Genomic DNA, 27964 nt, shown 5'->3' on the forward strand with positions numbered 1-27964 from the left:
CACTACTCAGCTATCAATAAAGATAGAATCTTGCCATTTATAACAACATGATGGACCTTGAGTGTATTACTCTAAGTTGTTTAATGGCTAAGTCATGTCCAACTCTTTTGAGATCCCATGGACTATAGCCCGTCAATCTCATCTATCCATGGGATTTCCCAAACAAGAATACTGGAGCAGTTTGCCATTTCCTCCTGCAGAGGATCTTCCCAACCCAGGGATTGAACCTGAGTCTCCTGCTTGGCAGACAGAGTCTTTATTACTGAGTCACCAGGGAAGCCCTAAATGAAATGTCAGATGAAGAGAGAAATACTATATGATTTCATTTGTATGTGGAATATAAAAAAAAACAAGCAAAAATACTGTTGGACTTTGAGATATCTTTATATACTCTAAATTCTAGTCCTTTGTCAGATATATGGTTTACAAATATTTTCTCCCAGGCTGTAGCTAGTCTTTTTACCTTCTTCACAGAGGAAAAGTTTTAAATTTTGATCAAGTCCAATTAATCACTTTTTTTATTTTATATATTATGTCAAGTGATAGAATGTTTTGCCTGGCTGTGCATCCTGAACACTTTATCATAACTTTTCTTCTAAAAGTTTTATGGTCTTATATATTGTATTTAAATTCATGACCAATATTAACTCAATGTTTTTATAGTGTATGAGGCTTAAGATGACACTCCTTTTTTTGTATGTTTATGCTACATATTTGCTCTGGCACTGTTTTTTTCTCCACTGAATTTGAATTAATTTACTCCCTTGCTGACAATGAGTTGGTCATATTTGTATGGCCCATTTCTCTGTTTTTTTTTTGTTTATTTGTTTGTTTTTTAACGACCTTTGACTGCAGGCTCCATAATTGTAGCACATGGGCTTAGTTGCTCTGCAGCATGTGGAATCTTCCCAGTGAAAGTGAAAGTGTCACTCAGTCTTGTCCAACTCTTTGTGACTCCATGGCCTGAATTCTCCAGGCCAGAATACTGGAGTGGGTAGCCATTCCCTTCTCGAGGGGATCTACCTGACCCAGGAATCAAACTGGGGTCTCCTGCATTGCAGGCAGATTCTTTACCAACTGAGTTATCAGGGAAGCCAGTATCTTGCCAGACCATGGATCAAACTGGCGTCCCCTGTAATGGCAGGTGAATTCTTATCTACCACACCAACAGGGAAGTCACATTTCTCTGTATTATTCTGTTTAATTGGTATATCTCTATCAATATCATTTATTTTGGATTATAAGATTCAAAAATAAGCATATTGGTTCTTCCCACTTTATTCATCTTATTCAAAATTGTTTCAGCTTTTCTATATCCTTTGTCTTTCTATTACATTTTAGAATAATTTTGTCTGTACAAAAACTGTTGCTGGGATTTTGATAGAAATTGTGTTAGTTTATATATCCATTTAGGGAGAACTGATATCTTTATTAGCTGAGTCTTATTGATGAACATGTTACATCTATGTATGTATTTAATTCTTCTTTGAATTCTTTTATTAACATTTTATAGTTTTCAGCAGACAAGTCTTGTACTGTTGGCTTACATTTAAGTATTTAAATTTATTAATGATTATAAGCAGCTTTTTATATTTAACTTCAGTGTCCCAAGTTCATTGCTAACATACTGAAATACAACTGATTTTTTTAAGTGCATCTTGTGATCTTGATGAATTGACTTACTAGTTTTAGGAATTTTTCTGGATACTTTGGATAGCTTATGTAGAAAACTATGTCATTTGCAGATAGGGAAATTCTGAGATCTTCATTTCCAATGTGTATGCATTTTAATATATCCATTTTTCACCTGTTGGACTGGCTAGAAATTCTAGAAATATGTTGAGTAGGAGTGTCAAGAATAGATATCTTTGTTATCAACCTTTAGGTGAAAAGTATCTAGCTTTTCACCATTAAATAAAATATTATATGTATTTTGTGGGATTATTTTTAGATGCTCTTTACCAAGTTGAGGAAGTTCCCTCTATTCTTATTTTTCTGAGACATTTTTATGATGAATGTGTGAAATTTTGTCAAATTTTGTCAAATACTTAAATTGTGTGATTTGTCATATGATTGTTATTATGGTACATTGCACTGATTTCTTAATATTGAACCAATCTTGCATGCATGGAATGAATCAAACTTGATAATGGTATGTAATTCTTTTTATGCATTGCTCAACTCTGTTTGATAGTACGTTTTAGGGTTCTGCATCTTATTAATGAGGGATATTGATCTACAGTCTATTTGTATTTTTTGCACTCTCTTTTTTGGGTACTGCCATCAGGGTGATAATTAGTTTATAAATGACTTGATGATCGGTCCTTCATTTATTTTCACGAAGCGCTTGTACAAAATTGGTGTTAATTCTTCTTTCAATGTTTGGGAGAATTCTCCACTGAAACCCTTTTTCCCTGGAGGATATCTTTGTGGGAAAGCTTTTACTTATGAATTAAATTTCCTTCATAGTTATAAGGCTATTCAAAATACTACTTCATACTGGGTGATGTAGATTAGTTTGTACTTTTTGAGACATTTACCTATTTCATCTGAGTTGTCAAATTTCCATGTGGAGAGTTTTTTTGTTTTGTTTTTTAACAGTATATGCTTACAGTCTGTGTGTGATTAGTAGTTTTTGTGTGTAGTAGCTTTGTGTCTGTTGTTACATCCCCTGTTTCATTCCTGCTATTGCTAACTTGTACTTTCTCTCTTTTTTTAATATTTTCTCTGTCAGCCTTCCAAGAATTTTGTCATTTTTACTGATTTTTCCTAAGAAATCTCTCTTTAATAGATGTGTTCTATTGTTTCTATTTTCAACTTAACTGCTTTCTGCTCTTATCCTTATTATTTTCTTCCTTCTGCTTATTTATTTGCCCTTCTTTTTCTATATTTTTGATGTAGAAGCATCAACTATTGAGTTTTTCTTCATTTAAAATGTATATTTTGTGCTATAAATATTCCTGCCAGCAATGCTTTAGCCATTTAGTCTCACAGATTTTTATATGCTGTAGTTTCCTTTTCATTCAGTTAAGTTTTTTTTTTTAATATTTTTCTTGATACTTTCTCTTTTACTCATAGATTGTCTAGAGGTGTGCTGTTTAATTTTCAAGTGTTTGGAGGTTTTCCTGATATATTTTATTAGGATTTCTAGTTTAATTTCATTTTAGTCAGAGTACAATTTATATGATTTCAATAGCTTTTTATAAAAAGGAATGCATTTGAGTCAGTTCTAATGAGGTGGATGAAGCTGGAGCCAACTATACAGTGTGAAGTAAGTCAGAAAGAGAAAGACAAATACTGTATATTAACACATGTATATGGAATTTAGAAAGACAGTACTGATGATCCTACATGCAGGGCAGCAAAGGAGACCTGATGTAAAGGACAGACTTTTGGACTTAGTGGGAGAAGGTGAGGGTGGGATGATTTGAGAGAACAGCATTGAAACATGTACATTACCATATGAAAAATAGATAACCAGTGTGAGTTTGATGTATGAAGCAGGGCATCCAAAGCTGGTGCTTCGGGAAAACCCAAAGGGAAAAAGTGGGGAGGGAGGTGGAGCTGTTCAGGATGGGGGATACATGTATATCTGTATGTATGGCAAAAACCATCACAATATTGTAAAGTAATTATCCTACAATTAAAATAATCAATTAAAAAAACAAAATTTAAAAAAAAAATTGTTCAGAATTTTTTATAAGGACACATTGGTCCACATTGGTTTACATTCCAATGGCACTAGAAAAGAATGTGTATTCTGCTATCCTTGGGTGGAAAATTTAATAAATATAATATTAGATTCTGTTTGTTAATAGTAATTAGGGGTTTTTCTAATTCTTGCTAATTTTCTATTATTTTAATCAATTATTGAGAGGAGAGATAAAGTTCAACTTTATTTATGGATTTGTCTATTTATTCATTCAGGTCAGTTCTTTTTTCTTTCAGTTTTTATTTTCTGTATTTTGCAGCTTTGTTAATTTTGTGGATACATATTTAGGATTGGTAGTATTCTGAAGGACTAACACTTATCACTATATAATGTCTTTCTGTATCCGTGGAAAATTTCTTTGTTCTGAAGTCTACTTTATAAGATACTAATATCTTATACAAATATATTTTTATGAATCTTTGTATGATATATATATATATATATATGTTTCCCTTTACTTTAAATATGTATATTGGGCTTCCTTGGTGGCTCAGTAGTAAAGAATCTGCCTGCAGTGCAGAAGATGTGGCAGGCAGAAGCTGCAGTTTCAATCCTTGAGTCAGGAAGATTGCCTGGAGAAGGAAATTGCAACCCAGTCCAATATTTTTCCCTGAAAAATCCCAAGGACAGAGGAGCCTGGTAGGTTACAGTCCATGGAGTGACAAAGTTGGACATGACTGAGCAACTAAACAACAACAACATAGTATATATATTTTACCTCCCTTTCATTATCATTAAACTCCATTGATAATTCTTTTTTTATTTATTTAATTTATTTATTTTAATTGGAGGCTAATTACTTTACAATATTGTATTGGTTTTGCCATACATTGACATGAATCCACCATGGATGTACATGTGTTCCCCATCCTGAACCCCCTACCCCCTCCCTCCCCATCCCATCCCTCTGGGTCATCCCAGAGCACCAGCCCTGAGCACCCTGTCTCATGCATCAAACCTGGACTGGTGATTCATTTCACATATGATAATATACATGTTTCAACGCCATTTATTAAGTATTTTCTCTACATACATTTAAAACCAAATCTGATGGGTTTTATAATTTTCACTTAAACCAGTTAAAAATTTAGAAAATTCAAGAGAAGTATTTGCTCATATTTTTGCATCCTGTGTTTGTACTAAGACTTTCTATTTATTTTACTGAGACTTTCTATTTGCCCATTTGTTTCAGGTACATTCATAATTTGTACTTTAAATATGTTTATTATGGCTGCTTTAAAATATTTCAGAGAATTCTAACATCCCTGTCATCTTGATGTTTGTATATATAGAGACTTTTTTCCTTCAGTGTGCAATCTTCCTGCTTCTTGGTATGACAAGGTATTTCCTATTAAAGCCTAGATATTTTGGATATTACATTATGAGATTCCCATAATTACAAATCCAGAGGTCAAGATCAATCCTTATCTTACTTAGTCTATCAGTAATAGTTAGCATTTGCTAGATTCTTCTTCCCTGGTGGCTCAGACAGTAAAACTGTCTGCCTACAAGGCGGGAGACCCGGCTTTAATCCCTGAGTCGGTAAGATCCCCTGGAGAAGGAAATGGCAAACCACTCCAGTACTCTTGCCTGGAAAATCCCATGGATGGAGAAGCCTGGTAGGCTACAATCCATGGGATGGCAAAAAGTCAGACACGACTGAGTGACTTCACCTTCCTTCTTAAAGGACTTTCTTCACTTGACCTCTTATCATCTTTCAACTCCATTAATCTTGCCTTCTCTAGTTCCTCTTGTAACTACTGAAATGACCAAGATAAGGCTCTAGACCTATTTTCATTCTACATTCCTTAAGCAATCTATTCCAAGTTTTAACATACTATAATATATATTGTCAATTCAATATACACAGGTTACACTTCATCTATAACTCAAGATTCTTACATTCTACCAGCTACTCAATGTCTTCATATCATTGTTTAATAGGCATTTCAAACAATATCATAAATGGAATTCTTGAGCTGTTCTTTCAAGACAGTGTTTCCTGTCATCTTGCATATTATCTCAGTAAATGGCCATACATTCCTTCATTTGTTCAAACCAAAGTCCTAGAATCATTCTTAGTTTTTATTTTTGAAAATATTTTATTTATATTTTATTAGAGTATAATTGTTCTACAATGTTGTGTGAGCTTATGTTGTACAATAAGGTGAATCAACCATATGCATACATATATCCCTCCCTCTAGAGCCTCCATCTCACCCCACTCCCCCAACATCAGTTCAGTTCAGTCGCTCAGTTGTGTCCGACTCTTTGCGACCCCATGAATCACAGCACGCCAGGCCTCCCTGTCCATCACCAACTCCTGGAGTTCACCCAGACTCACGGTCATTGAGTCAGTGATGCCATCCAGCCATCTCATCCTCTGTCGTCCCCTTCTCCTCCTGCCCCCAATCCCTCCCAGCATCAGAGTCTTTTTCAATGAGTCAACTCTTTGCATGAGATGGCCAAAGTACTGGAGTTTCAGCTTTAGCATCATTCCTTCCAAAGAAATCCCAGGGCTGATATCCTTCAGAATGCACTGGTTGGATCTCCTTGCAGTCCAAGGGACTCTCAACAGTCTTCTCCAACACCACAGTTCAAGAGCATCAATTATTCGGTGCTCAGCCTACTTCACAGTCCAACTCTCACATCCATACATGACCACAGGAAAAACCATAGCCTTGACTAGACGGACCTTTGTTGGCAAAGTAATGTCTCTGCTTTTGAATATGCTATCTAGGTTGGTTATAACTTTCCTTCCAAAAGTAAGCATCTTTTAATTTCATGGCTGCAATCACCATCTGCAGTTATTTTGGAGCCCAAAAAAATAAAGTCTGACACTGTTTCCACTGTTTCCCCATCTATTTCACATGAAGTGATAGAACTGGATCCATGATCTTCGTTTTCTGAATGTTGCACTTTAAGCCAACTTTTTCACTCTCCACTTTCACTTTCATCAAGAGGCTTTTGAGTTCCTCTTCACTTTCTGCCATAAGGATGGTGTCATCTGCATATCTGAGGTTATTGATATTGCTCCCAGCAATCTTGATTCCAGCTTGTGTTTCTTCCAGTCCAGCGTTTCTCATGATGTACTCTGCATAGAAGTTAAATAAGCAGGGTGACAATATACAGCCTTGATGTACTCCTTTTCCTATTTGGAACCAGTCTGTTGTTCCATGTCCAGTTCTAACTGTTGCTTCCTGACCTGAATACAGATTTCTCAAGAGGCATGTCAGGTGGTCTGGTATTCCCATCTCTTTCAGAATTTTCCACAGTTTATTGTGATCCACACAGTCAAAGGCTTTGGCATAGTCAATAATGCAGAAATAGATGTTTCTCTGGAACTCTCTTGCTTTTTCCATGTTCCAGCGGATGTTGGCAATTTGATCTGTGGTTCCTCAGCCTTTTCTAAAACCAGCTTGAACATTAGGAAGTTCACGGTTCATGTATTGCTGAAGCCTGGCTTGGAGAATTTTAAGCATTACTTTACTAGCATGTGAGATGAGTGCAATTGTGCGGTAGTTTGAGCATTCTTTGGCATTTGCCTTTCTTTGGGATTGGAATGAAAACCGACTTTTTCAGTCCTGTGGCCACTGCTGAGTTTTCCAAATTTGCTGGCATATTGAGTGCAGCACTTTCACAGCATCATCTTTCAGGATTTGAAATAGCTCACCTGGAATTCCATCACCTCCACTAGCTTTGTTCGTAGTGATGCTTTCTAAGGCCCACTTGACTTCACATTCCAGGATGTCTGGCTCTAGGTCAGTGATCACACCATCATGATTATCTGGGTCGTGAAGATCTTTTTTGTACAGTTCTTCTGTGTATTCTTGCCATCTCTTCTTAATATCTTCTGCTTCTGTTAGGTCCATACCATTTCTGTCCTTTATTGAGCCCATCTTTGCATGAAATGTTCCCTTGGTATCTCTAATTTTCTTGAAGAGAACTCTAGTCTTTCCCATTCTGTTGTTTTCCTCTATTTCTTTGCATTGATCGCTGAGGAAGGCTTTCTTATCTCTTCTTGCTATTCTTTGGAACTCTGCATTCAGATGTTTATATCTTTCCTTTTCTCCTTTGCTTTTTGCTTCTCTTCTCTTCACAGCTATTTGTAAGGCCTCCCCAGACAGCCATTTTGCTTTTTTGCATTTCTTTTCCTTCAGGATGGTCTTGATCCCTGTCTCCTGGACAATGTCACGAACCTCATTCCATAGTTCATCAGGCACTCCATCTATCAGATCTAGGTCCTTAAATCTATTTCTCACTTCCACCGTATGATCATAAGAGATTTGATTTAGGTCATACCTGAATGGTCTAGTGGTTTCCCTACTTTCTTCAATTTAAGTCTGAATTTGGCAATAAGGAGTTCATGATCTGAGCCACAGTCAGCTCCTGGTCTTGTTTTTGCTGACTGTATAGAGCTTCTCCATCTTTGGCTGCAAAGAACATAATCAATCTGATTTCAGTGTTGACCATCTGGTGATGTCCATGTGTAGAGTCTTCTCTTGTGTTGTTGGAAGAGGGTGTTTGTTATGACCAGTGCATTTTCTTGGCAAAACTCTATCAGTCTTTGCCCTGCTTCATTCTGTATTCCAAGGCCAAATATGCCTGTTACTCCAGGTGTTTCTTGACTTCCTACTTTTGCATTCCAGTCCCCTATAATGAAAAGGACATCTTTTTTGGGTGTTAGTTCTAAAAGGTCTTGTAGGTCTTCATAGAACTGTTCAACTTCAGCTTCTTCAGCATTACTGGTTGGGGCATAGACTGTGATATTGAATGGTTTGCCTTGGAAACGAACCGAGATCATTCTGTCATTTTTGAGATTGCATCCAAGTACTGCATTTCGGACTCTTGTTAACCATGATGGCCACTCCATTTCTTCTGAGGGATTCCTGCCCGCAGTAGTAGATATAATGGTCATCTGAGTTAAATTCACCCATTCCAGTCCATTTGAGTTCACTGAGTTCTAGAATGTCGACATTCACTCTTGCCATCTCTTGTTTGACCACTTCCAATCTGCCTTGATTCAGGGACCTGACATTCCAGGTTCCTATGCAATATTGCTCTTTACAGCATCAGACCTTGCTTCTATCACCAGTCACATCCACAGCTGGGTATTCTTTTTGCTTTGGCTCCATTCCTTCATTCTTTCTGAAGTTATTTCTCCACTGATCTCTAGTAGCATATTGGGCACCTACTGACCTGGGGAGTTCCTCTTTCAGTATCCTATCATTTTGCCTTTTCATACTGTTCATGGGGTTCTCAAGGCAAGAATACTGAAGTGGTTTGCCATTCCCTTCTCCAGTGGACCACATTCTGTCAGATCTCTCCACCATGACCCGCCCATCTTGGGTTGCCCCACGGGCATGGCTTAGTTTCATTGAGTTAGGGAAGGCTGTGGTCCTAGTGTTATTAGATTGACTAGTTTTCTGTGAGTATGGTTTCAGTGTGTCTGCCCTCTGATGCCCTCTTGCAACACCTACCGTCTTACTTGGGTTTCTCTTACCTTGGGCCTTGGGTATCTCTTCACGGTTGCTCCAGCAAAGCGCAGCCACTGCTCCTTATCTTGGATGAGGGGTATCTCCTCACCATCGCCCTTCCTGACCTTCAACGTGGGATAGCTCCTCTAGGCCCTCCTATGCCTGCGCAGCCACAGCTCCTTCGATGTGGGGTTGGTCCTCCCAGCCCCCGTCCCTGGCATCAGGGGTGGGGTTGGTCCTCCCGGCTTTGGCCTGTGGCCTTGGGCGTGGGGTAGCTCCTCCCAGCCCCCGTCCCTGGCCTCGGGGGTGTGGTTGGTCCTCCCAGCCCCCATCCCTAGCCTCGGGGGTGGGGTAGCTCCTCACAGCCTCCGTCCCTGGCCTCAGGCTTGGGGACGTGGGGTAGCTCCTCCCAGCCACCGCCCCTGACCTCAGACGCTGGGGTAGGTCCTCTCGGCCGCCGCCCTGACCTTGGACTTGGGTAGCTCCTCTTGGCAGTTCCTGTGCCATCACAGTCTGGTACTCTCGGCCGCTGCCCCTGAACTCGGATGTGGGGTAACTCCTCTTGGCCGCCGCCCTTCAGGCATGGGGTCCTCCCGGCTTCTGCCCCTGACCTCGGACATGGGCTAGCTCCTCTTGGCTGCGCTTAGTGCGCCGGTCGCAGCTGCCTGCACTTAGTGCGCCGGTCACAGCCGCCTTTAAATATGTCTACAAATTCTTTGACAATCTTTCCTTCAAGAGGTGGCAGTATATTCCCTTCCTCTTGAATGTGAGTTGGACATAACTGATACATTTCTTAAACCAAACAAACAAAAACCCTCTTTATTTTATATTGGGGTGTAGCTAATTAACAATGATGTAATAATTTCAGGTGAATGGCAAAGGGACTCAGCCATACATATACATGTTTCCCTTTTACCCCAAACTCCCCTCTCGTCCAGGCTGCCACATAATACTGAGCAGAATTCCATGCACTATACAGTCGGTCCTTGTTTGATATGCATCTTATGTGTCCCAAACTCCTTAACTATTCCTTCCTCCCATTTTTCCCTCTTGACAACCATAAGTTTGTTCTCAAAGTCTATAAGTCTGTTTCTGCTTTGTAAATATTAATAACTCCATTTGTATCATTTCTTTTTAGATCCCAAATATAACAGATGTCATATAATATTTCTTCTTCTCTTATTTACTTCACTCAGTATGACAATCTCTAGGTCAATTCATGTTGCTGTAAATGGCATTATTTCATTCTTTTTTATGGATGAGTAATATTCCATTGTATATATGTATCATCTCTTCTTCATCCATTCCTCGGTTGATGGAAGGTTGCTTCCATGTCTTGACTACTGTAAACAGTGCTGCAATGAACACTGGGGTGCGTGTATCCTTTCGGATCATGTTTTTCTCCAGATATATGCCCAGGAGTGGGATTGCAGGGTCATATGGTAGTATCTATTTTTAGTTGTTTAAGGAACCTTTATACCATTCTCCATAGTCACTGTACCAGCTTACATTCCCACCAACAGTGTAGGAGAGTTTCCTTCTCTCCACACCCTCTCCAGCATTTATTGTTTGTGGATTTTTTGGTGATAGCCATTCTGGCCAGTGTGAGGTGATACCTCATTGTACTTTTGATTTGCATTTCTCTAATACTAGTGATGTTGGACATCTTTTCATGTGCCTCTTGGCCATCTGTATGTCTTCTTTTGAGAAATGTCTATTTAGGTCTTCTGCCCATTTGTTGGTTGGGTTGTTTGTTTTGATGCATCATGAGCTGTTATGCATCATGAGCTGTTTGTAAATTTTGGACACTAGTCCCTTGTCAAACACATAATTTGCAAATATTTTCTCCCAATTGTGGGTTGTCTTTCATTTTGTTTACTGTTTTCTTTGCTGTGTAAAAGCTTTTGAGTTTAAATAGATCCCATTTGCTTATTTTTCCCCATTATTCTAGAATATAGATCAAAAAAGATATTGCTACATTTATGTCAGAGTGTATTCTGCCTCTGTTTCCCTCTAGGAGTTTTATAGTATCTATTCTCACATTTAGGTCTTGAATCCATTTTGAGCTTAGTTTTGTGTATGGTGTTAAAGAATAATCTAATGTTTAATTTATTCTCTTACCTCATATTTAAATCATCAGAAAAAAGAAAATCTTTTAAAATATACGTAAAATCTTATTAGTTCTGCAAACCATCATTGCTATTACCCTGGCCCAAATTATCATTTCTCACTTGTTCTTGCTTCAGTGCTTGTCTCCTTGCAGATTAGTCTCTCTTCTACAGTAGAAACAGAGAAGGCAATGGCATCCCACTCCAGTACTCTTGCCTAGAAAATCCCATGGACGGAGGAGCCTGGTAGGCTGCAGTCCATGGGGTCGTTAAGAGAGGGACACGACTGAGCGACTTCACTTTCACTTTTCACTTTCATTCAGCAGAGAAGGAAATGGCAACCCACTCCAGTGTTCTTGCCTGGAGAGTCCCAGGAAAAGGGGAGCCTGGTGGGCTGCCGTCTATAGGAACACACAGAGTCAGACATGACTGAAGCGACTTAGCAGCAGCAGCTACAGTAGAAATAAGATTATATGACACATCTGTTTAAAATATCCCAGTCTTTAATACATTTCATAGAATAGAATCACAAGGCCTTACCATGACATATTAAGCCTTGTATGATTTGGTCTTTTTGTATTTTAACAATATGATGCAATGGACAAAAAGTGCTAAAAGTAGCAAGTCCTGTAGTAGCTACATCGATTGAATGTTACTTTTATATCATCTTTTCTATTGAAAGTTAAATACAACATTTATTCATACTGTTTTAGGGGAGAAACTGGATTACTTAGGGCAGTGATCCCCAACCTTTTTGGTACCAGGGGCTGGTTTCATGGAAGAAAATTATTCCATGTACCAGAAGTGGAGGTAATGGTTGCAGGATGGTTCAAGGGCATAACATTTATTGTGCATTTACACTTTATTTCTAATGTTCCTGCTGATCTCCAGGAGGTACTGGGCCTTAGCCCAGAGGCTGGCGACCCCTGACTTAGAAGGTTACTAGTAAGTACTTTTTAAAATCAGATTTTATAGTGTTTTCTAAATTTAATGATTATCTTTATGAAATGGAAACCTTTCCATAGCAATCAATTAAAACAGAAATTGTGGCTAGAGCCTCACAATTCACTTTGAAATCTTACTATATCATGTAAAACTCAGAAACTGCACTCTAAAAATCACTGTCCTATAACTGTCATGGCCCATCTTTTTGAATCCTCAAAAGATGTTTCATAACTCCTTTAATACTCTACCTTAAAATTAAAAAATATAAAACCAATAGACTTTGTTTCGTGTCAGAGCATGGCATGGTATACCATGCTAAAATCTGTGAAGTACCCCACTTTAATTCAAAATAGTATACAGTTGAGAAGAGAGACATTTTATATTTGGAAAAAGTTATTGGGAAGATAATAGGGAAAAATTATATTCTAGATAAAGAGTTTTCTAGGTTTTTTTAAGAGTTCTTTTAAGATTCTCTTTATTACAATTATCAATGGCAGGTCTATGATTGTTATGCAGATATATACATCAAAGTTCTTAAACTGCTAATATAAAGGATCCATGACACCTAAGCCTATTTTTATTTATTCTATAAACAAAAACTGAGCATCTATTCTTATACAGAAAATTATATTTGACATTCTTATATTTGATGAATGTAAGCAATAAAAACTCTTAGTGACCTCTGAATTCAGGCCCACACATTTAGTTATATAAACTGGGGATTTGAATGACATTTTGCAGCAGAATATGATTTTCTCATCTAATCAGATTATCAATTTATTTTCTTAAGTGTAGAATTCAATTTCCTTCCTACATATATACATTTCAGGAGGCCTTTTACAAGTTCCTTCTGCTTTTAACATGACAGGTAGCTGTATTTACTGGTGTATAACATATTTATATCACTTAAAATGTTTATGGCATATTTTTTGACCTTTGAGTTATATAACTGGCATTTGTCATTATCATGACAAATGTAAAAAAAGTTTTACAACTTTTACAAATGTAAAAAAATTTTTAAATATTGTCAAGACTCCTACCTCAGGCAAAATAATATACTTATTACTTATGAATAATGGTTAGGTACTGTAGCTTATGTCCTACTAAACATGAACTTGAATATTTGTGCTAAATGGGTCTATATGTTTAGAAGTTCGTTCATTCCTCTATGCTGACAGGCCAGTATCATGCTGTATTATGGTTGTCTCATCAAACTATAGTGCACTGATCCATGTTTTAAACCAATAGAAATAACTTCATTGATAGATACGAATTTATAGCAGAGATTATAGAGGAGTCTGCCATTTTTTCCTCATTTTACTTCTCCTAGAGAAATAAAAGGTGGGATACCTGGCCTCTTGTTTGCTCTGACTTCATACTGACTCAGACTCGAATCAATAATGCCTCCTGTTGCTCCTACCCTGGGATTTTCATTTGCTGTATCCTCTATCTGATGCTATTGCCTGAGCTATCGGCATGGCGTGTTGCTTCTTTGGGGTATTTACTCAAATATCAGATCTTTAAGAAGGTCTTCTCTAATCACCTGATACAAAATATCCCTACCACATCACTCTACTTTTTATAACTTTTCAGTGAGTTGTAGTTAAACTATGTCAAATATTCCTGTTTGATCTTTCTAATGCCTTTGCCTTGAACTCAAATTTTTCTTATATAAATATCATCACCTCTGTTTCTATGTATTTTTATTTCTATATTTTCCCCATCCACTTATGTTCAATCTTTATGTATTCCATATAACTGTCCTCTAAACAGATATGTCAATGTGATCTTCAACCAAAGGATCAATAGAAAGTTTTGCATAGTCCTTAATAGTAGGCATAAGAAAAAGTTTCATAGAAATGTATTACTATTAGGGACTTGAGAGGCCCTTGCAAGTCACTCATAGTTCCATTCACTGCCAGGGAGTATATTTAAGCAAACATGTCTCAGCAGAAAGGATCTTAAATGCTCAAAGTTTTTGAGTTATAATTTCTTTCTGGTTAATATAACTGCCTTCCCAACCTAGAAAACCAGCTTTTTTGTTTACTTAATAATTATACAGCTTGCCTACTTCCAAAATAAACTTTAGTCAACTTATCAAAAAAAAAAAACCTACATATATAATAAAGTACAATAAAACATAAATAATGAACCATGAAAAAGAAAGAAAACATATGGCAAAAATCTCAGCTAATGTAGATTCTACATGTACTTAATTCTCATTTATTTTAGTTTTAAGTTGCTTTATTTTCATAGCAAAATAGAAGAGAGCGAAATAGGAGAGAAAGAGAGAGAAAGTGAAGGGGGAGAGGGAGAAGAATATGAGTTGTTATTTAAGTTGCTATTTCTTCATTAAGGAAAAAGTGAAAAGCAATGGGCAAGAGGAAAATAAGAAACATTAAGTGTCGACTTTGATATAGAAACTGTAGTAAGACATATGCACACATATATATTACCAAAAATACCTCATAAAAATTCTTTGAGATATAAATATTAACTTTACAGTTAAAAAATTTAGCCCCAAAGAGATGAATACTTTTCCAAAGTTCATATGACTGGCAGGTGGCATAGCTGGCACTGAGTTTTGGTCTTGCTACACCAAAACAGTCTTCATAGATCTTAAGACATAGCAGTTAACTTCTCCCGGATTGACTGATCCAAGAGACAAAGCATAAAGAAAGTCCAAGTGTCGTTTTTACTTACTCACTATCACTACTTCCATATTTCCATTTGTTAGAAGAAAGTCAGCAAGTTCAGGCCACAGTCAAAGCAAGAAAGTAAACTTAGGGTTACTGGGAAAGTGTAGGGGAGGGATAAATTGGGAGATTGGGACTGATATATAAAATCTACGATATATAAAATAGGGCTTCCCTGATAGCTCAGTTGGTAAAGAATCTGCCTGCAATGCAGGAGACCCCAGTTTGATTCCTACGTTGTGAAGATCTGCTGGAGAAGGGATAGGCTACCCACTCCAGAATTCTTGGGCTTCCCCTGTGGCAGCTAGTAAAGACTCTGCCAGCAATAGAGGAGATCTGGGTTCGATCCCTGGGTTGGGAAGATCCCCTGGAGAAGGGAATGGCTGCCCACTCCAATATTCTGGCCTAGAGTATTAAATGGACTGTATAGTCCATGGGGTCACAAAGAGTCAAGACCCAACTGAGTGACTTTCACTAGGAATAAAATTGTTGATGCAGACATATGCCTTTCAGATTTTTAAAGATACCATGGAGTTATCTTCAGTGGTGGTTGGAACCATTTATCTTTCATAGGAATCATAAGTGAATGTGCCTTTTCACCTATAGCCTAACTGCTATGGTTATTTATTAAACTTTCTTAGCTTTGCCAATTAGGCACTTAAAAAATATCAACTTGCAGTTGTAGTTCCATGGACTGTATAGTCCTTGGGGTTACAATGAGTCGGACACAACTGAGCCACTTTCACTTTCATATATAAAATAGATAACTAATAAAGATCTACTATACACCACAGGGAACTCTATTCAATACTCTCCAATGGACTTTATGGGAAAAGAATCTTAAAAAAATAGAAACAGTGTATATATGTGAATGTATAACTGATTGACTTTGCTCTACACCTGAAATTAACACTACAATGTAAATCAATTTATTCCAATAAAAATTAAACAAAAAAGAAGACTTTGATCCTCCTTTTGGAGGAAAGGGTATTGAAGAATCCACCAGCTAATTCCAAATAAGATTCTATTTAAAAAATTCCTATTTTAAAATCAAAAGGTTAGAAAATATTTTTCTAAATTAATTTTATTAGTGTACATTGCAATTCAATTATATCACTATTTAGACACCACGAAGGTTGTTCCTGGTAATCTCTCCTAGAGGAACATAGGAAATTGCAAATTGATGAATCAGTGGTATCAGAGATAGTCTAACATTTGATTATAAATTACATAAATGTTGCTGCTGCTAAGTTGCTTCAGTTGTGTCCGACCCTGTGCGACCCCATAGACGGAAGCCCACCAGGCTCCCCCGTCCCTGGGATTCTCCAGGCAAGAACACTGGAGTGGGTTGCCATTTCCTTCTCCAATGCATGAAAGTAAAAAGTGAAAGTGAAGTTGCTCAGTCGTGTCCGACTCTTAGCCACCCCATGGACTGCAGCCTACCAGGCTCCTCCGTCCATGGGATTTTTCAGGCAAAAGTACTGGAGTGGGGTGCCATCGCCTTAAATGTTAAGTGACATTTAAATGCTGTCAAGAATCTCTTTGTTTTCTATTAAGCTCTCATTAGTGTTTTTTTATGTTTAAGTTGGAATGAAATATATAGGAAACCTTAAAGCAGGGGGATGTAACTTGGACTTTAGACAATCCTGCTGGGCAGACAAGTACTGAATGTTGATGCTAATATGTTACCAGAGATCAGTGACACATACTAGTTACCAGTTTCATCTTTTTCAGGTTGTGCTAAGTTAGATATATATCCTATCGTTTGATTTGAGCATTAAGAGAATCATAAATTGACATCAGAGTGAACAAAACTATAAACATCAAATGGGAAGCAAGTTTACCAATCACAATAAAGTTAAGAGTCAAGATATTTTCCACTAATTTTCATCATAATGAACTAGTTTAAAAAGAAAAGTTGTGCTTGTGGAGAGCTTTGCAAGACAATTTTACATATACCCACCTCACCACCACCACCACCCCCCCACACACACACACACACACGAATCTTAACAGTTCATACCCATCTCCAGGCACATACACTCATATCCATTTGATTGTCTAATCCTAACTTTTCTCATGGGTAAAATAGTGATATTAAGAGTATATAACACATAAGAGTTTTGTGAGAGTAAAATGAGATAACACATGCAAAGCATTTAGCACAATGTTTGAGCCAAGGCTAGGGTTCAATATACATTAGCTATTTTTATTATTTTGTTGTTCAGTTGCTAAGTTGTTATTACTTAAGTGACATTATAACAAATATTCCTTTCCAGGGATTGCAAATGGGAATACAGAAGTTATACAGCACCCATACTACATTCTGGCATATATTCTAAAATTAAATTTCTCAAATCAGCTCAGTTCAGCTACTCAGTCAGGTCTGACTCTTTGAGACCCCATGAACTACACTGTGACAAGCTTCCCTGTCCATCATCAACTCCCAGAGCTTACTAAAACTCAGGTCCATAAAGTTGGTGATACCATCTAACCATCTCATCCTCTGTCATCCCCTTCTCCTCCTGCCTTCAATCTTTACCAGCAACAGGGTCTTTGCTAATGAGTCAGTTCTTTGCATCAGGTGGCCAAGTACTAGAGCTTCAGCTTCGGCCTCAGTCCTTCCAATGAATATTCAGGACTGATTTTCTTTAGGATGGACTGGTTGGATCTCCTGGCAGTCCAAGAGACTCTCAAGAGTCTTCTCCAACACCACAGTTCAAAAGCATCAATTATTTGGCACTCAGCTTTCTTTACAGTCCAACTCCCACATCTGTACATGACTACCGGAAAAACCATAGCCTTGACTAGACAGAACTTTGATGGCAATGTAATGTCTCTGCTTTTTAAAAGGCTGTCTACCTGTGGCGGATTCATTTTGATATTTGGCAAAACTAATACAATTATGTAAAGTTTAAAAATAAAATAAAATTAAAAAAAATAATAAAAGGCTGTCTAGGTTGGTCACAGCTTTTCCTCCAAGGACTAAGTGTCTTTTAACTTCATGGCTGAAGTCATCATCTGCAGTGATTTTGGAGCCCAAGAAAATAAATTGTTTCATGGTTTCCACTGTTTCTCCATTTATTTGCCAAGAAGTGATGGGACCAGATGCCATGATCTTAGTCTTCTGAATGTTGAGTTTTAAGCCAACTTTTTCACTCTCCACTTTCACTTTCATCAGGAGGCTCTTTAATTCTTCTTCACTTTCTGCCATAAGGGTGGTGTCATCTGCATACCTGAAGTTATTGATATTTCTCCCAGAAATCTTGATTCCAGCTTGTGCTTCATCCAGTCTGGTATTTCACATGATGTACTCTGCATATAAGTTAAATAAGCCGGGTGACAATATATAGCCTGAGGTAATCCATTCCTGATTTGGAACTAGTCTGTTGCTCCATGTCCAGTTCTAACTGTTGCTTCTTGACCTGTATACAGATTTCTCAGCAGGCAGGTCAGGTGGTCTGGTAGTCCCACCTCTTTAAGAATTTTTCACAGTTTATTGTGATCCACATAGTCAAAGGCTTTGGCATAGTCAATAAAGCAGAAGTAGATGTTTTTTTGGAACTCTCTTGCTTTTTCGATGATCCAATGGATGTTGATAATTTGATTTCTGGTTCTTCTGCCTTTTCTAAATACAGCTTGAACATCTAGAAGTTCATGGTTCACAAACTGTTGAAGCTTGGCTTGGAGAATTTTGAGCATTACTTTGCTAGCAGGTGAGATGACTGCAATTGTGTAGTAGTTTGAACATTCTTTGGTATTTTTTCCTTTGGGATAGGAATGAAAACACCTTTTCCAGTCCTGTGGCCACTGCTGAGAAGGGAATGGCAAACCACTTTAGTATTCTTGCCTTGAGAACCCCATGGACAGCATGAAAAGGCAAAAAGATAGGACACTGAAAGATGAACTTCCGAGGCTGGTAGGTGCCTATATGCTACTGGAGATTAGTGGAGAAAAAACTCCAGAAAGAATGAAGAGATGGAACCAAAGCAAAAAAAACACCCAGTTGTGGATATGACTGGTGCTGGAAGTAGTCTGATGCTGTAAAGAGCAATATTGCATAGGAACCTGGAATATTAGGTCCATGAATCAAGGCAAAGTGGAAGTGGTTAAACAGGAGATGCCAAGAGTGAACATCGGCATTTTAGGAATCAGTGACCTAAAATGGACTAGAATGGGTGAATTTAACTGAGATGACCATTATATCTACTACTGTGGGCAAGAATCCCTTAGAAGAAATGGAGTAGCCATCACAGTCAACAAAAGAGTCTGAAATTCAGTACTTGGGTGAAATCACAAAAATGACAGAATGATCTCTGTTCATTTCCAAGGCAAGTTATTCAATAGTAATCCAGGTCTATGCCCCAACTGGTAATGCTGAAGAAGCTGAAGTTGAACAGTTCTATGAAGACCTACAAGACGTTTTAGAACTAATACCCAAAAAAGATGTGCTTTTCATTATAGGGGACTGGAATGCAAAAGTAGGAAATTAAGAGATATCTGGAATTTGGACTTGGAGTACAAAATGAAGCAAGTCAAAGGCTAACACAGTTTTGCCAGGAGAACACACTGGTCATAGCAAACACCCTCTTCCAACAACACAGAAGACTCTACACATGAACATCACCAGATGATCAATAATGAAATGAGATTGATTATATTCTTTGCAGCCAAAGATGGAGAAGCTCTATACAGTCAGCAAAAAACAAGACCAGGAGCTGACTGTGGCTCAGATCATGAACTCCTTATTGCCAAATTCAGACTTAAATTGAAGAAAGTAGGGAAACCACTAGACCATTCAGTTATGACCTAAATCAAATCCCTTATGATTATACACTGAAACTGAGAAATACATTTAAGGGCCTAGATCTGATAGATAGAGTGCCTGATGAACTATGGAATGAGGTTCGTGACATTGTCCAGGAGACACGGATCAAGACCATCCCCATGGAAAAGAAATGCAAAAAAGCAAAATGGCTGTCTGGGGAGGCCTTACAAATAGCTGTGAAAAGAAGAGAAGCAAAAAGCAAAGGAGAAAAGGAAAGATATAAACATCTGAATGCACAGTTCCAAAGAATAGCAAGAAGAGATAAGAAAGCCTTCTTCAGCGATCAATGCAAAGAAATAGAGGAAAACAACAGAATGGGAAGGACTAGGGATCTCTTCAAGAAAATCAGAGATACCAAAGGAACACTTCATGCAAAGATGAGCTCGATAAAGGACAGAAATGGTATGGACCTAACAGAAGCAGAAGATATTAAGAAGAGATGGCAAGAATACACAGAAGAACTGTACAAAAAGACCTTCACGACCCAGATAATCACGATTGTGTGATCACAGACCTAGAGCCAGACATCCTGGAATGTGAAGTCAACTGGGCCTTAGAAAGCATCACTACGAATAAAGCTAGTGCAGGTGATGAAATTCCAGTTGAGCTATATCAAATCCTGAAAGATGATGCTGTGAAAGTGCTGCACTCAATATGCCAGCAAATTTGGAAAACTCAGCAGTGGCCACAGGACTGGAAAAGAGCAGTTTTCATTCCAATCCCAAAGAAAGACAATGCCAAAGAATGCTCAAACTACCGCACAACTGCACTCATCTCACACGCTAGTAAAGTAATGCTCAAAATTCTCCAAGCCAGGCTTCACCAATATGTGAACCGTGAACTTCCAGATGTTCAAGCTGGTTTTGGAAAAGGCAGAGGAACCAGAGATCAAATTGCTAACATCCACTGGATCATAGAAAAAGCAGGAGAGTTCCAGAAAAACATCTATTTCTGCATTATTGACTATGCCAAAGCCTTTGACTGTGTGGATCACAATACACTGTGGAAAATTCTGAAAGAGATGGGAATACCAGACCACCTGAACTGCCTCTTCAGAAATTTGTATGCAGGTCAGGAAGCACCAGTTAGAACTGGACATGGAACAACAGACTGGTTCCAAATAGGAAAAGGAGTTTATCAAGGCTATATATTGTCACCCTGTTTTTTTAACTTCTATGCAGAGTACATCATGAGAAATGCTGGACTGGAAGAAGCACAAGATGGAATCAAGATTGCCGGGAGAAATATCAATAACCTCAGATATGCAGATGACACCACCCTTATGGCAGAAAGTGAAGAGGAACTAAAAGCCTCTTGATGAAAGTGAAAGTGGAGAGTGAAAAAGTTGGCTTAAAGCTCAACATTCCGAAAACGAAGATCATGGCATCTGGTCCCACCACTTCATGGGAAACAGATGGGGAAACAGTGGAAACAGTGTCAGACTTTATTTTTCTGGGCTCCAAAATCACTGCAGGTGGTGACTGCAGCCATGAAATTAAAAGACGCTTACTCCTTGGAAGGAAAGTTATGACCAACCTAGATAGCATATTCAAAAGCAGAGACATTACTTTGCCAACAAAGGTTCGTCTAGTCAAGGCTATGGTTTTTCCTGTGGTCATGTATGGATGTGAGAGTTGGACTGTGAAGAAGGCTGAGCACTGAAGAACTGATGCTTTTGAACTGTGGTGTTGGAGAAGACTGTTGAGAGTCCCTTGGACTGCAAGGAGATCCAACTAGTCCATTCTGAAGGAGATCAGCCCTGGGATTTCTTTGGAAGGAATGATGCTAAAGCTGAAACTCCAGTACTTTGGCCACCTCATGCGAAGAGTTGACTCATTGGAAAAGACTCTGATGCTGGGAGGGATTGGGGGCAGGAGGAGAAGAGGATGACAGAGGATGAGATGGCTGGATGGCATCACTGACTCGATGGACATGAGTCTGAGTGAACTCCGGGAGTTGGTGATGGACAGGGAGGCCTGGCGTGCTGCGATTCATGGGGTTGCAAAGAGTTGGACATGACTGAGCGACTGATCTGGTCTGATTTTTAAGACTCAAGATTACTCAGCTAGTAAGTAGACAAATTGAGATTTAAGTTCAAAGTTTTCTGATCTTTCCTCTATGCTACATGGATTGGATAGATGGTCTCCTAATGCATATCTTTAAGTGGTGGCTTTTTGTAATCATCCACTCATGTACAGGTTTCTAATGTAATCTTCATTATGCAGATATAATCTATTCTAATTAGATGTGTGTGGCATAGGGGTAAGGTCTAAACTCTTGCTGCTTTCATTCTTCTCTTTCCCATCCCTTCCCCAACATAATCTCTCAAGACAATGCAATTCTATGGATATGTTCAATAAATTCATACTTCTTGATAAGATGAATTCCTTCTAGCAACTACTACTGGGAAAAAAGATAGTGGGTGGGGGAGGAGGGAGCAGCTTGATCCAATCAACAAAAAACAAAATGTAAAAAAGTACACAATAATATAAATTAAATAGTAAACATATATGAACTAGAAGAAAGAAAATCTATTATATCCACTATTTTGCTAAATAAAAGCATTTAAAAACTTTATATATTAGAAAAGATGTTATAATAGATGGGAAGGCACATGAAAAGATGCTCAGTATCACTAATTATCAGGGAAATGCAAATCAAAACCATAATGAGATACTGCTTCAGATCAGATAAGATCAGATCAGTCGCTCAGTCCTGTCTGACTCTTTGCTACCCCATGAATTGCAGCACACCAGGCCTCCCTGTCCATCACCAACTCCCGGAGTTCACTCAGACTCATGTCCATCGAGTCAGTGATGCCATCCAGCCATCTCATCCTCTGTCGTCCGCTTCTCCTATTACCCTCAATCCCTCCCATTATCAGAGTCTTTTTCAATGAGTCAACCCTTTGCATGAGGTGGTCAAAGTACTGGAGTTTCAGCTTTAGCATCATTCCTTCCAAAGAAATCCCAGGGCTGATCTCTTTCAGAATGGACGAGTTGGATCTCCTTGCAGTCCAAGGGACTCTCAACAGTCTTCTCCAACACCACAGTTCAAAAGCATCAATTCTTCGGCGCTCAGCCTTCTTCACAGTCCAACTCTCACATCCATACATGGCCACAGGAAAAACCATACCTTTGACTAGACGAACCTTTGTTGGCAAAGTAATGTCTCTGCTTTTGAATATGCTATCTAGGTTGGTCATAACTTTCCTTCCAAGGAGTAAGCGTCTTTTAATTTCATGGCTGCATGAAATTTCACCACCTGCAGTGATTTTGGAGCCCAGAAAAATAAAGTCTGACACTGTTTCCACTGTTTCCCCATCTATTTCCCATGAAGTGGTGGGACCGGATGCCATGATCTTCGTTTTCGGAATGTTGAGCTTTAAGCCAACTTTTTCACTCTCCACTTTCACCTTCATCAAGAGGCTTTTTAGTTCCTCTTCACTTTCTACCATAAGGGTGGTGTCATCTGCATATCTGAGGTTATTGATATTTCTCCCGGCAATCTTGATTCCAGTTTGTGCTTCTTCCAGTCCAGCATTTCTCATGATGTACTCTGCATAGAAGTTAAATAAACAGGGTGACAATATACAGCCTTGATGAACTCCTTTTCCTATTTGGAACCAGTCTGTTCTCCCATGTCCAGTTCTAACTGTTGCTTCCTGACCTGCATACAAATTTCTCAAGAGGCAGATCAGATGGTCTCGTATTCCCATCTCTTAAAGAATTCTCCACAGTTTATTATGATCCACACAGTCAAAGGCTTTGGCATAGTCAATAATGCAGAAATAGATGTTTCTCTGGAACTCTCTTGCTTTTTCCATGATCCAGCAGATGTTGGCAATTTGATCTCTGGTTCCTCTGCCTTTTCTAAAACCAGCTTGAACATCAGGAAGTTCACGGTTCACATATTGCTGAAGCCTGGCTTGGAGAATTTTGAGCATTACTTTACTAGCATGTGAGATGAGTGCAATTGTGTGGTAGTTTGAGCATTCTTTGGCATTGTCTTTCTTTGGGATTGGAATGAAAACTGCCCTTTTCCAGTCCTGTGGCCACTGCTGAGTTTTCCAAATTTGCTGGCATATTGAGTGCAGCACTTTCACAGCATCATCTTTCAGGATTTGGAATAGCTCAATTGGAATTCCGTCACCTCCACTAGCTTTGTTTGTTGTGATGCTTTCTTTTTTTTAAAAATTTTATTTTATTTTTAAACTTTACAATATTTTATTGGTTCTGCCATATATCGATATGAATCCACCACAGGCATACACGTGTTCCCCATCCTGAACCCTCCTCCCTCCTCCCTCCCCATTCCATCCCTCTGGGTCGTCCCAGTGCACAAGACCCAAGCATCCAGTATCGTGCATCGAACCTGGACTGGCGACTCGTTTCATATATGATACTATACATATTTCAATACCATTCTCCCAAATCATCTCACCCTCTCCCTCTCCCACAGAGTCCAAAAGACTGTTCTATACATCAGTGTCTCTTTTGCTGTCTCGTATACAGGGTTATTGTTACCATCTTTCTAAATTCCATATATATGCATTAGTATACTGTATTGCTGTTTTTCTTTCTGGCTTACTTCACTCTGTATAATAGGCTCCAGTTTCATGCACCTCATTAGAACTGATTCAAATGTATTTTTAATGGCTGAGTAATACTCCATTGTGTATATGTACCACAGCTTTCTTATCCATTCATCTGATGATGGACATCTAGGTTGCTCCATGTCCTGGGTATTATAAACAGTGCTGTGATGAACATTGGGGTACATGTGTCTCTTTCCCTTCTGGTTTCCTCAGTGTGTATGCCCAGCAGTGGGATTGCTGGATCATAAGGCAGTTCTATTTCCAGTTTTTTAAGGAATCTCCACACTGTTCTCCATAGTGGCTGTACTAGTTTGCATTCCCACCAACTGTAGTGATGCTTTCTAAGGCCCACTTGACTTCACATTCCAGGATGTCTGGCTCTAGGTCAAAATGGCTATTGTCTAAAAAGACCACAAAAAAACAAATATTGAAAGAATGTGGAGGAAAAGGAACTCTACTACACTGTTGGTGAGAATGTAAACTCATGCAGCCATTGTGGAAAAGGATATGGAAGTTCCTCAAAAAACTGAAAATAGAACTGACATCAGTTCAGTTCAGTTGCTCGGTCATGTCTGACTCTTTGCAACCCCATTGACTGTAGCACATCATGCTTCCCTGTCCATCACCAACTCTTGCTGCTGCTGCTGCTGCTAAGTCACTTCAGTCGTGTCCCACTCTGTGCAACCCCATAGACGGCAGCCCATCATGCTCCTCCGGTCCTTGGAGCTTGCTCAAACTCATGTCCATCAAGTCGGTGATGCCATCCAATTATCTCATGCTCTGTTTTCCCCTTTTCCTCCTGTCTCCAATCTTTTTCAGTATCAGGGTCTTTTCCAGTGAGTCAGTCCTTCATATCAGGTGCCCAAATTATTAGAGTTTCAGCTTCAGCATCAGTCCTTCCAATGAATATTCAGGAATGATTTCCTTTAGGATTGACTGGTTTGATCTCCTTGCAGTCCAAGGGACTCTCAAGAGTCTTCTCCAACACCACAATTCAGAAGCATCAATTCTTTGGTGCTCAACTTTCTTTATAGTCCAACCCTCACACATACATGACTCTCACATACACAACTTTCCATACATGACTATTGGAAAGACCATAGCTTTGACTAGAACTGCCATCTGATCCAGCAATACCATTCCTGGATACATATCTTAAGAAAAAAAAAAAAAAACCACTAATTCAAAAAGAGAAATGTATCTTAATGTTCATAGCAGCATATTTATAATAGTCAAGATATATAAGCAAGCCTAAGTGTCCAAAAGCAAATGAATGGATAAAGAAGATGTGGTATACATCACTTCCACAGTAGTGGAAGACTACTCAGACATATAAAAGAATGGCCATTTGCAACAACATAGGTCATGGATGGGCCTGGAAAGTATTATACCTATTGAAATAAGTGATACAGGCAAAAATAAATACATGTTATCATTTATATGTGAATTCTAAAATATAAAATGAATAAATATTTTTCAAATAGAAATAGACAAATGATTGATCATTCCTGGAGCCACATTGGTAAAGGGTCATTATCAGTTCCTTTTGGAAGAATTAGAAACGAAGCCAACTTTTTATCCTTTATATTTAATTATGTATAAATATGTTCAAAAGACTTTAGAAATTCCTTCTTGAAGGACATTGGATGGGAAGGTGGGAAGGAGGAAGGGAGAGAGCCAGAATGTAGTAAGGGAAGAGAAGGAGGAGAAAAGGAAGGAAGAGGTAGGACAGGGGGAAAAGAGGAAGAGAGGACTTCACTGGGAACTTCCTATCATGCTTATTAGAATTATTCATCAAGCTACAGAAGCAAAAGCTTATTTTAAAAGTTATCACTGGATTTGAAAAGATTTTTTAAAGTTCTGGAGATAGTTGATCATGCCCATTGCAGAACAATGTGAATGTATTTGTTGCATAGAACTAAACACTTACACAGCTAAAATGGTCAGTTTTATGTTATGTATATTCTACCACAATGAAAAGTCAAAACCATGGTATTTGTACTTTTAGTGTGCTGATAACTTTAATATCATAAGAAAATATTAAAGGAAGATTTTTTAATGAAAAAATAAACTTAATCCACTCTGCAGAAGTCTACTCTTTATGTTCAAATGCTAAATATGGAAAATTGGCCATCTGGCTTTTTAAATTTCTACCGTGTCTTTGATTTACAATGTGTCTTTTGTAATCAGAAAAATGGTCCTGGCTTGTAGTCTAAAGAGATACTAAGTGTTCACCAACAGATGAATAGATGAAGATGTGGCATATATATAAAACTGAATACTGCTGCTGCTGCTAAAAAATAAATAAATAAAAATAAAATAAAATAAAATGTCTAGAATAAGCAAACCTATTCAGACAAAATGTTCATTAGTGGTTTACCAAGGCTGGTATGTGGGAGTACAGGAAGTTAGAAAGAAATGGAGATTGTCTGCTAACGGATATGAGGTTTCTTAGGAAGTAATGAAAAAAAAAATGTTCTAAAGTCATGTTGATTGTTGCAGAACTCTGTGAATATGCTAAAAACTATTGAATTTTACAGTTTAAATAGGTATATCGTAAAGCTGTTTTTTTTTTTTCTGTTGTGATTCCTTTGGTGTATTTTTTTTTAATTGAAATGTAGTTCATTTGCAATGTTGCATTAGTTCCAAGTATATAGAAAAGTGATTGTTATGTACATATTTTCTAGATTCTTTTCCATTATAGATTATTATAAGATATTCCTGTGATATACAGTAGGCTCTTGTTCTTTACCTATTTTTAATACATTAGGTTGGCCCAAAAGTTCATTCAGGTTTTTCCGTAAGGTGCTAAAGAAAACCTGAACAAACTTTTTGGCCAACTCAACAGTTGTGTTTTATATGTTAATCCCAAACTCCTAATTTATCCCCTCCCCCTTCAAACCCCTTTGATAACCATAAACTTGGTTTTTATAACTGTAAGTCTTTTTCTATTTTGTAAATAAGTTCACGTGTCATTTTTTTAGATTCCACCTATAATTGATATATATTTATCTTTTTCTGTCTCATTTATTTCAGTTAGTATAATAATCTCTTAGTTCATCCAGGCTGCTACAGGTTGCATTATTTCATTCATTTTATGGTTAAGTAATATTCCATTTTATATCTATACCACATGTTCTTTATCCATTCTTCTCAATGGACATTTAGGTTGTCCATGTCTTGTCATAATGGTCACAGCAACACCATTTTCAGTCATTATTTTTAAAAAACCAGTTGCTGTCTATCATTTTAGGTGTCTATCTTGCCAATATGATCCAATGAAATGTAAAAACAGGCACTAAAGTATAACAACCATTACTGATATAAATTGATCAGGCAGATGAGCAGATTGTGTTTTTATTCTTCAAAATTTTCAATAAGATAATGGTTCAACACTAGCAAAGTCATGTAGGAATGGCATTCTTTTAGCTCACAGAACGATATTCTTTTTATTATATCAGTGTGATAGAATCTTTTCCGAGGTGTCACACAGCTTTAAAACACGCCATTGGCAAGACAGTGCAGTGAATGCACCCCCTTGGAGTTGGACAGTGGCACACCATGACCCTGACTGGGCCACTGCTCCAAAGAGTAATAAAAG

This window comes from Bubalus kerabau, chromosome 1 (assembly GCF_029407905.1).
Source record: "Bubalus kerabau isolate K-KA32 ecotype Philippines breed swamp buffalo chromosome 1, PCC_UOA_SB_1v2, whole genome shotgun sequence".
NCBI lineage: Eukaryota > Metazoa > Chordata > Mammalia > Artiodactyla > Bovidae > Bubalus > Bubalus kerabau.